This window comes from Spinacia oleracea, chromosome 1 (genome assembly GCF_020520425.1).
Source record: "Spinacia oleracea cultivar Varoflay chromosome 1, BTI_SOV_V1, whole genome shotgun sequence".
Taxonomy (NCBI): domain Eukaryota; kingdom Viridiplantae; phylum Streptophyta; class Magnoliopsida; order Caryophyllales; family Amaranthaceae; genus Spinacia; species Spinacia oleracea.
In genome coordinates, this window is record NC_079487.1 from 133692326 (window position 1) to 133702386 (window position 10061).

Below are 10061 nucleotides of genomic sequence, written 5' to 3' on the forward strand. Positions count from 1 at the left end.
ATATACATGAAAAATGAAGAAGCTCCCATTACTTTATAGTGAATGTAAATTAAATACAAAATTTATAAAACACAACTTACTCTTGAAAACAAGGTTAAACTTGTTCGTACTATATGTATAAAGGGTTATATAAATCAAAGAGAGTCGTAAATACATCATGAAAAAGGGACATCTATTCAAATCTTAATACTCCCCCCCATATTTTATAATGCTTTCCTGTTTAATTAGAATCTTGCAACTATTTATAGTTTGAGAGAATCCACTAACTTAAACATGTGAATTGGCAAAAGTCAAAATAGGTAGAACAAAACAAAACAAGGAGATAACTCGCAATCATGTCTAGTGAGATTCCATTCCAAAACCTTAATTTTCACTACAAAATAATCATTTTATTGAGACGAGGAATTTCGTCTCCAAACGGTCCAAATCCGTCTCAAAATGATGTTTAGAGACGGATTTAAGACGGAATAGGGCGTCTCTATAGAGGGCGTTTCAAAAAAAATTGAGACGGAATGCTGGCAAATCCATTAAAATTTGAGATGGAATTTATGAAACTCCATATACAATTGCATCTCAATTTTAATTTAGAGATGAAATTTTAATAATCCGTCTCAAGTTTGAGATGCTTATAGTATCCGTCTCAAAATCCGTCTCTAATAATGCATAATTTTGTAGTGTTTATGGGTACATCCGAGCTGTATTCCACTAATCTTATACATTTGTACCAATTGATTGTTGGTTCAGTGGTGATTGAGGCTGAACTTGGTAGGGAGGACCCGTGTTCGATCCCCCGCAACAACAATTGGGAGGGGAATGGAATCTATCCACTCAGAACTCGCCCCGAATCCGAATTAGCCCTAAGGGTGAACCGGGTGGTACACCAAAAAAAAAATCTTATACATTTGTCATCTTTCAACCATTATTTTAATGCAGGGGCATAAGATTAATTAGGACTCTTTTCTTCAATTCCAAACACACGAAAAAATATACGGAGTAAACATTATGCACCATCCAATTGCCTTAATTAGAAATTAAGCGAAATAAAAGCACGAATAACGCAGCTATACCATTAAAGTGCTTAAGGAATTTACTAATTGTGCATCCAATATAATTTCAATTATTTTGTATCATGCACATCCAATGCATACAAAAGCATAAATAGACTTAATTAATACGAAGTACTTGTAAAAGTAAAAGAGAATAAGCAATAATCCTCCAAATTCATCCAAAAATGACCAAACTCAAAGATCTTAATTGAAGAATTTAGTTTGAGATCCATTAGCTTAGCTGGGATGTTGGAATTCTATCTAACTAGGCAGCTACATTGTACTACATACATAAAAAGAATCCGACAACCGCCTAAAAGAAGTATAGTGTACCAAGAAGATGGCCTTATACAAAAAGAAGTTCTAAAATCCTTTCAAATTTTAGTTCAAGTATTTTTTTTAATGTATTTAAATTTTCTTGCTTTAGGTCGTAGTTTTGGACCTCAATTATTATTAATTTGTTTTATATCATCGAATTCGGATCGGATGGTCAATCTTAACCGCTAAACTAAGACGTACAGTTAGATGTATACCATTAGTTACATGTCAAAAGCTAGTCTTATACGGAATACATATAATGGAGTATTTAAAGCTTAACTTTCGATGTCGCTATAAAGAAGGGGATGAACAATACTTATAAACCTTTGCAACTCACTAAGAAGGGTTCAAATTGTTGCTTTAATGATTCTAACGTGTATAAATCACCCATATTATCGGAATATATGGTTATTGATTAATTTAATTAAAATAATAACTGAATGCGCTCTATATTTCAATTAATTAAGAAAAAACCTAGGGCGATACAATCAAAATTCAAAGGGGAGCCGAGGGTATTCGAAATTGGGTGATGATAAAGGTCACAAGTTGCGACAATTTTTAGTTGTCGCAATCTTACGTGTCGCAGTTTAATTGGCACATATAGGCGCCACGTAGGCTATGCGTCATCAGAATATTTTTACTACTAATACAATATTTTTACTATGAAAATATGTAAATAGGGTTGTCGATATAAAGAAAGAAACAAATTAAAATATTAAGATTTTCCTATCTTTTTTTGTAACATGTATAATATGTTATATAAATTAAATATTTTAGTTTTCAATTTAAATCATGACACATAAGCATGCCATGTCATCATTGTGACACAGCGTAAAGGTCGTATGTTGCGACCTTTATCATTTTCGTTTAAAATTAATTTAAGACATATCTTACACAAGTCATTAATATAGGAAGACTTTTCAATGACTACAATAAAAGTGTAGCCATTATATTTTTTTCAATTCCAGCCCTTAAGTTTTTGGAGACTAATCTTGTCAGTTCGATTGTTTAACTTAATAATTTTCAAAAAGATATTTCAATCACAATTACAAAAAAAAATTAAAAAATATCTGCATTCGTATTTATATGTTGAAGAAACTACTTTTATACTTCCAGAATCTTGCATTTCCATTTATGGCATTTCCTAAATATCTCCAATAACCTTCTTCATTTTTTCTACCACTATTTATCTTTTCTCCTCCTCATTCTACCTTATTTGTGAAATCGTCAATTTTTTCACGTTATTGTGAAATCATACCAGCTCATATAATTATCAATTGATTTTAATATGGAACCTCATTTGAACTTATATAAGTGGATATATTGAACTCTCATTGCCTTAGGAAGTTTGAGCTCAGAAAATGGATGTCTCCTCCAATGTAATAGGGGCCTATTTGGGAATAAGTCAGCTCAAATTGCTATCATATTGATGATATTGATGATATTGATGCACCTTTGCTTATTCACCTCGAATAAAGATTTGCTATATATGAAATCTCAATACTTAGAATATATAAATCTCATTCATCTCAACAAGTTACAAGTAGGCATGTAGAAAAAGGAAAAAAATATACATGATGTTCAAAAAACAAGTACCTTTAGAGATACCCTATATTATATTGCTAGCTTAATTAGCTTGATAATAATACTAGCATTACCACTTATATTACACGCAATTGCAAAAGAATATAACTCAAATACATATATTCTATGCCACAATCGAGCATATAATGATGAGTCAGGTTAGTCCTCCGGTCCCTGAAAGTCTAACCTGATTTTCTTTCCTTATAAAAATAAAATAAAATAAAAAAAAAAAAAAAAACAAAAATGCATGTTATTCGATAATCATGGACATAGTCCTGCTAAGCTCTAGCCTCCTATGCTTCTGTCGAATAAAAACCTCGGCTTCACAATCAACATCCCCTTCACATTTCTTTTTATCGCCATTCTTGATCGCGCTCTCCACCTTATCGTGGTTGTTCGTGTAAGGAGACAACATGTAGGAGAAGTAACTCTCACTTTCATCTATGCTATGAATGTTATTATTGTTGTTGTTGAGGTTGGATTTCGGGTGCTTCATTTCCACTCGCTCTTTTAGCTTCTTCTTTTTAATTTGATCGATTTTATATAAGTCGAATGAATGAATTTATATACAAACTAAGTCCTATATATATAGAGAATATGCAAGCTAAGCTAAGATAAGAAATTATTAATGATTGTATGGTTGCTATTAAAAGTATGATTTATTGAAGGGAATCTAATGCCCTTTGAATTTGCTTTTATAGATTTTACGTGGGCATAACGTATAACACTTCCCGTCAAAAAGGGGAATAATAGATTGAATAACAGTTGATTTTCAAGTTAAGATGGCTAGTTGAATATATAGATATAATGAGGAAAAAGAATATATTAGGTTTTGCTTTATTCCTTGATTGAATTTCCCCCATGTTACCAACTAGTGGATACCAATGCAAGTTGTAACTAATTTCAAAACCTTGAGGTAGAGGAATATGCATGAACGCCTTTCTAGCCTGTCCAAAACGAAAACTAGCTGCGCTGTACAAAATAATTCACATGTGAGTTGGGACTAGTTGTCTTACATTGAAGAAATTGATGAAGGATAACTAACTTAATTATAAGTCTAGCTAGTGGGTTACAGGTTACTCCTATATCAGCAATTTAAGTGTTCGGATGGAACCCTACTAGACTGCCCTGTAGGCTGTAGGTGGTCGTGAGGGCTTATATTTAGCCCCTTTTTAATATTTATCAAGATACAACTATATATATTTCTAGTGAATTTCAAGCACAATGAATTATGCATGCACGGATGCACCACTAGTGAATAATATAAATGTCAATAACCTAAAATTCACATTTATCTAGTGATAATTTTTCTAATTATATATACATCCATAATTCCATATTACTTCGTACGAAAATGATAAAGGTCGCAACATGCGACCTTTAAGCCGTGTTACAATGATGACATGACAGATTTATGTGTCATGATTTAAACTGGAAACTAAAATATTTAATTTATATATCCTATTTTAAATGTTTCAAAAAAAAGCTAGGAAAATCTTAATATTCTAATTTGTTTCCTTATTTATACCGACTACCTTATTTACATACTTCGTATTTTCATAGTAAAAATATTGCATTGATAGTAAAAATATTATGATGACTTTTAGCTTACGTGTCGCCTATATGTACCATTTAAACTGCGACACGTACGTAAGATTGCGACAACTAAATGTTGTCGCAACTTGCGACCTTTATCATCATCCTACTTCGTATATCCTCTTATTGAAATTTTAGAAGCTTCAATGTTTGTTTTAATTCAATTTCCCTAACCTTTATGAAGTAATCACGCGCGTCACAACCAAAAAAGTGTAACTATTACTCTATTAGGCACATCTTATTAAAACACTATTATAGAAATCTAACAAAGCATTTTCTAAAACCAATTAACATTCAGAATAGACGACGCCTATTGCTTTTTTTTAATTATCTAGAAAATTTATAGAAATTGGTAAATGTCAAAAAAGGGAGGGAGTTATTTATAGATTTAATTTCGAATAAATTTTAATATAGAAAAATAAAACTAAAGTTGAACCAAAACACATGCACACCTATAAATTAACCGTCGAAGGTCCCTTATTTTCTCATCTTTCACAATCCCGAAATATCCAAGTATTATAAATTAAATTTATTTACATTAAACTCAAATTAAGAGAAAATGTCGTGGTACACGAAATCAAGTAAGGTGGTAAGGACAGAGAGTATGTTAGATGAATATAACATATATTTCTCTCATGTCTTGTCCCCTTTACAAAAGAAGCAGCAACGTATCAATGCTGAGCGTACAACCGCAGCGGCGAAGGCGCACCACCACAACCACCACCACCACCACCAGGATGGAGGTAAGAGGGTGGCAGAAAAAGGGTGTGAAAATGTGGATGATGAAGCTGAGAAGTTTATTAGGAAGAAGCATCAGAAGTTTGAGCTCAGCATTTGGAACTCTACCCATACTAAATGATGCATGCATGTGAAACTATGTCCAAAAAAATGATGTGAAACATTTTTTATTTTTAATTTGTATATTTTGGATAAGAAGGATGTGAATTTGCTTTTTTTTTTTATATATATAAAATTTGTTTTTTTCTTTAAAATACGTATTGGATGTATTTGGACAATGATTTAAGTTTAATCAATCTGTTTAGGCTTACAAATACAGTGTACAAGTGTGAAGTGTATAGTTGTTCCCCTCGTGATACCGGCCTTAATTCTTATGTTTTTTTTTCTTCTTATATCTCTTAAAAAATAATGTACAAGTACGGATTACGTGCTTATTCTGATTAATAAAAATATCAGTGTTTTTCCTTCAATTAAATGTGAACTTTAACTAATTAGATCAATGATGTTTACAATGGTCCTATTCTTTTGAATTTTATATATTTCAGTTCAGTTTAACTTCTTTCGGTTCATTTCAGTTCCAAAGAAATCGCTCATCTTTCTTTGAATTAGTTAATTTTATTCTTAATATTTGTAATTATTATAGTTATTATTACTTAATCTTATACATTATTATCATTATATATTACTACTATTGTTATTATAATAGTGTCAATATTAAATATTATTATTTTATTTTATTTTGAATTAAATATTAAATATTATTTATTGCTCGTTTATTTCAGTTAGTTAAATAAAGCTCATAAAAAAAGGGCTATGTCTATATATTGTTTTTCCATAAAATAATTATGTGACGTATAAGGTGGACAATTCAAAATTTCAGTTGACTGAGTTTCACAACCTAAAGTCGACAAGAGTCAATGCTCATCTGCATGTTATGAACCGGATTGAAAATTGTTTATGTACATGCAACATGCTTGCTTGTTTCTGGAAGCTACTGTTCAACTTAGCACGTCTGCACCTAGTTCATGCCACTCTTCTATAAATGAGACTTATGCACATATCGTCTCATCATCTCTTATGTGCCAAGCTCGTGTCTTTTTTCTATAAATGAGGTTCATACTGCCTCCGTTTCAAAAAGATCTTTATAACTACTATTTGCACGGACTCCAATGCAATATTTAACTACTAATATATCCAATTTCGTATATGAAAAAATTATAAAAATTTCCGAGACCAATCTAACAAGATCTTACATGTAACGTTTGGATGTATATAATGGTTAAAATTTACGGTCAAAGTTTTTATACTTTGGACACGTTTTCCAATATGTAAAGAACTTTGTGAAACGGATGTAGTATATAGTTCTTCTCAATTCTCGTGTGTTGAACTCGTGCCTCTTTTGTATTAATGAGGCACGTGTACGACCCGTCTCATGGGTCAGGCTCGATCATGTCTCTCTTTATTGAGGCTCATACACTGCACAACTCATTTCATGTGCCACATCGGGCTAGTTTGTGCCATGTTAAGAAGCCGGCCAATTGTGTTCTTCAAATTTCTAAAATGATGCCCATGCATGCACACTAGTACACTACCATGGCCAATTGACGTGCATGTCGTGTCGGGCTTATAGCATGCAGGTCCGGCCATGTTATGTCGGACCAATTTATGATCGGGCCGTGGCAGCCTGACCATGCCCAAGTGCCCAACTCAATTTTTATTTATTGAGGGTCATGCCCAACTCTCTACTTAATTGATTCCTTTGTATCATTAGTTAAATACTTAACAATTTTAATTTCCAATTAAGAATGACATTTGAGATTGCCTGATCCTTACTGAATACTGATTCATGCATGCAAAAGATACGCCGTTATGATGATTTATTAAGCGAGTGCATCTACAAAAAGATATTCACATTTTATTCCAAAGCGACAACACCAAAAATGTCGTTAAAATTAGGCAAATCTACACCATAACATCAAATTTCTACCAAATATAGTAAAAATAAATTGACAATTGCACCTTCTTTTTAATTTTGTATTTCTAAATGAAAAAAGTATTTTTAAAAAATCGACACTTTGCGGGCGTGACGCGGTATAGTTAACTAGATGTTAATGGATTATCTTGAATCTATGGAGTTATTCTTTAAACAAATGAAGCAATTTAATTAGCAAAAACATACTGGAATTGCTAATTAGGCGGCAGCCTAGAACACTAAATTAAAATTCTAACCAAACTTTTTTTTTAAAGCAAGATTCCCTAGAACACGGGCGGTGCCTCCTTTTCGTTATAATTTTCTCAAATTATTTCAATGATATGACTGGATTCATTCCATGGCTCGGCTAATATGCCACATAAAGCTAATTAAATTAAAGAAGGAATGTCTCAAGCTAATTAATCTAAGTTCGAACTAAAAATAAAAAAAAAAAATATTAAGTATGCTTTTGAAATTCTCTAGAGTATATACTAGCCTAATTATTATAATTACTATATTAGATCCCGTGCACGCACGGATTTTAATCATTTTTTAACAAAATATTTAACTGAATATCCCCCAAACTACTGTATAGTAATAACATTTTTAACATATTCATTTAAATTTATTCATCTAATATGCATATTTAAAATACTAATATGGTAATTTGACCAAAATATTGAGTGATATATTTTCTATTATTAATATAGCGATTTGACTAAAATATTACCAATTTAGAATAATTATTTCTACGTCGTATCTATTATTTCCATAATTTATAAACTAAATTTTGTTTACATACATAAATAGTTTAATTTATAAAAAAGGTAAAGAATAAAAATAAAACAAAACAGATACACTTTTTGGGAAAATGATTTTTGACAGGAAAAAATCGCACCAGGAATTGACACATATCATTTCTGATGTATCTTTTATTATATAGTAATAGATTTGGATGGATTTAGAAATCAAATAAATTAAATAATCTAGAAAGAGCGCAAAAACGTGTGTAGCCAATTAACTTGAACAAAAATTGAGCTAAAATCTCACGTATAAATATGGCTATTTAGGTCTCTTAATTTATCATCCTTCACAAAACTACAATAATTAATCACATTTAACTCAAATTAAGCTAGATAGTCGAGAAATTAAATCGAGAATGTCATCATCAAAGTGGAGTACAAGTAAGGTTGTTCGTACAGAGAGTATATTAGATGAATATAAAATATATTTCTCGCATGTATTGTCGCCATGGAAGAAGAATAAGAAGCAGCCCATCCATGGTGAACGTTACAAGAACGCGACGAAACAGCAACATCAACAGCAGCAGCAGCATCACATTGGTTATAGTAGAGTTGCAGAAAAAAGGTATGAAAGTGTGGATGATGAAGCTGACAAGTTTATTAGAAAGAAGCATCAGAAATTTGAGCTAAGCCTTTGGAAGTATTAATTAAATAGCGTGGAATACGTATGTATAAATGTACGCAGTACATGCGTAATCACGTATTTGAATACCAAGTATAATTTTCACTTGTGTGATCGAAAGTTTAATTGTTGTAAATTATCAATAAAACTACGTAACTTTCAGTAAATTGAACGTGATATATTGATTAGATTAACCATGTTCGTGAGATCGATCATGGTGTGTTAATACTAATTAAAAACTCTTCGATATTATCCAGTTTCGAAAATAAAATATAAGTTTAGTTTAGCGAATCACTTATAAGAATAAGTTTCATAAAATAAGAATAAGTTCAAATAAAATAAGCTAGAGATAACTTAAAGTCTAGCATATGTTCATCGAATATCTTAATATTCTAAGTTGTTTCCTTCCTTATATCAAATATCTTATTTACATATTTTCATAGTAAAAATATTGTATTCATAGAAAAAATATCATGATGACGCATAACCTACGTGGCACTTATATGTATGTACCAATTAAACTCCGACACGTAAAATTGCGACAATTAAATGTTGTCGCAACTTGCGACCTTTATCATTTCACCTGGTTTTCACTAACCTTTAACCACATACGTGGTATTATATTTATTAAGGACTCATCTTGATGGAAATCCAGCGAAGAGCAGCTTCAAGTCATCCAAGTAAACAACGCAATTTTAAGTTTTGCGGACCGAAAACATACATCTTTAACCTCAAAATGAAATTGAATTTAATCAATCTTGATGGTAATTCAAGAGTTTGAACTCATCGTGATGTTTGTGAATTAAATTTGATTCAATTGACGCAACGGGATTCAAGAACCCACGTACTACTATAATTTGATTCAAATATTGATGAAAATGAGATTGAATCTCAAAATCCATAAGTAAAAGCTTTCAACAAAACATTTGCAATGAAATTCATTCATAGTTCAAAATTCGAATATATTTCAAGAACAAGTCACAATTCTTACAAAACAATAGCATAAAATAAAAAATCAATATATAAGTAAAAGCTTTCAACAAAACATTTGCAATGAAATTCAAAAATTCGAATATATTTCAAGAACAAGTCACAATTCTTACAAAACAATAGCATAAAATAAAAAATCAATATAAGGTAGTACAACTTATTGGCTACTAACTTGCATTTCACATGCATTACAACTTACAAGTAACTAAAAATTAGGATGAATATCATTATTGAAACAACATGCATAATACAATAGTCTTATTCGATAATTATAAACGTAGAACTACTAAGCTCAAACTTCTTGCGCTTCTGTCGAATAAAAACCTCGGCCTCACAATCAATATCCCCTTGACATTTCTTATAATCACCATGCCTGATCGCGTTCTCCACCT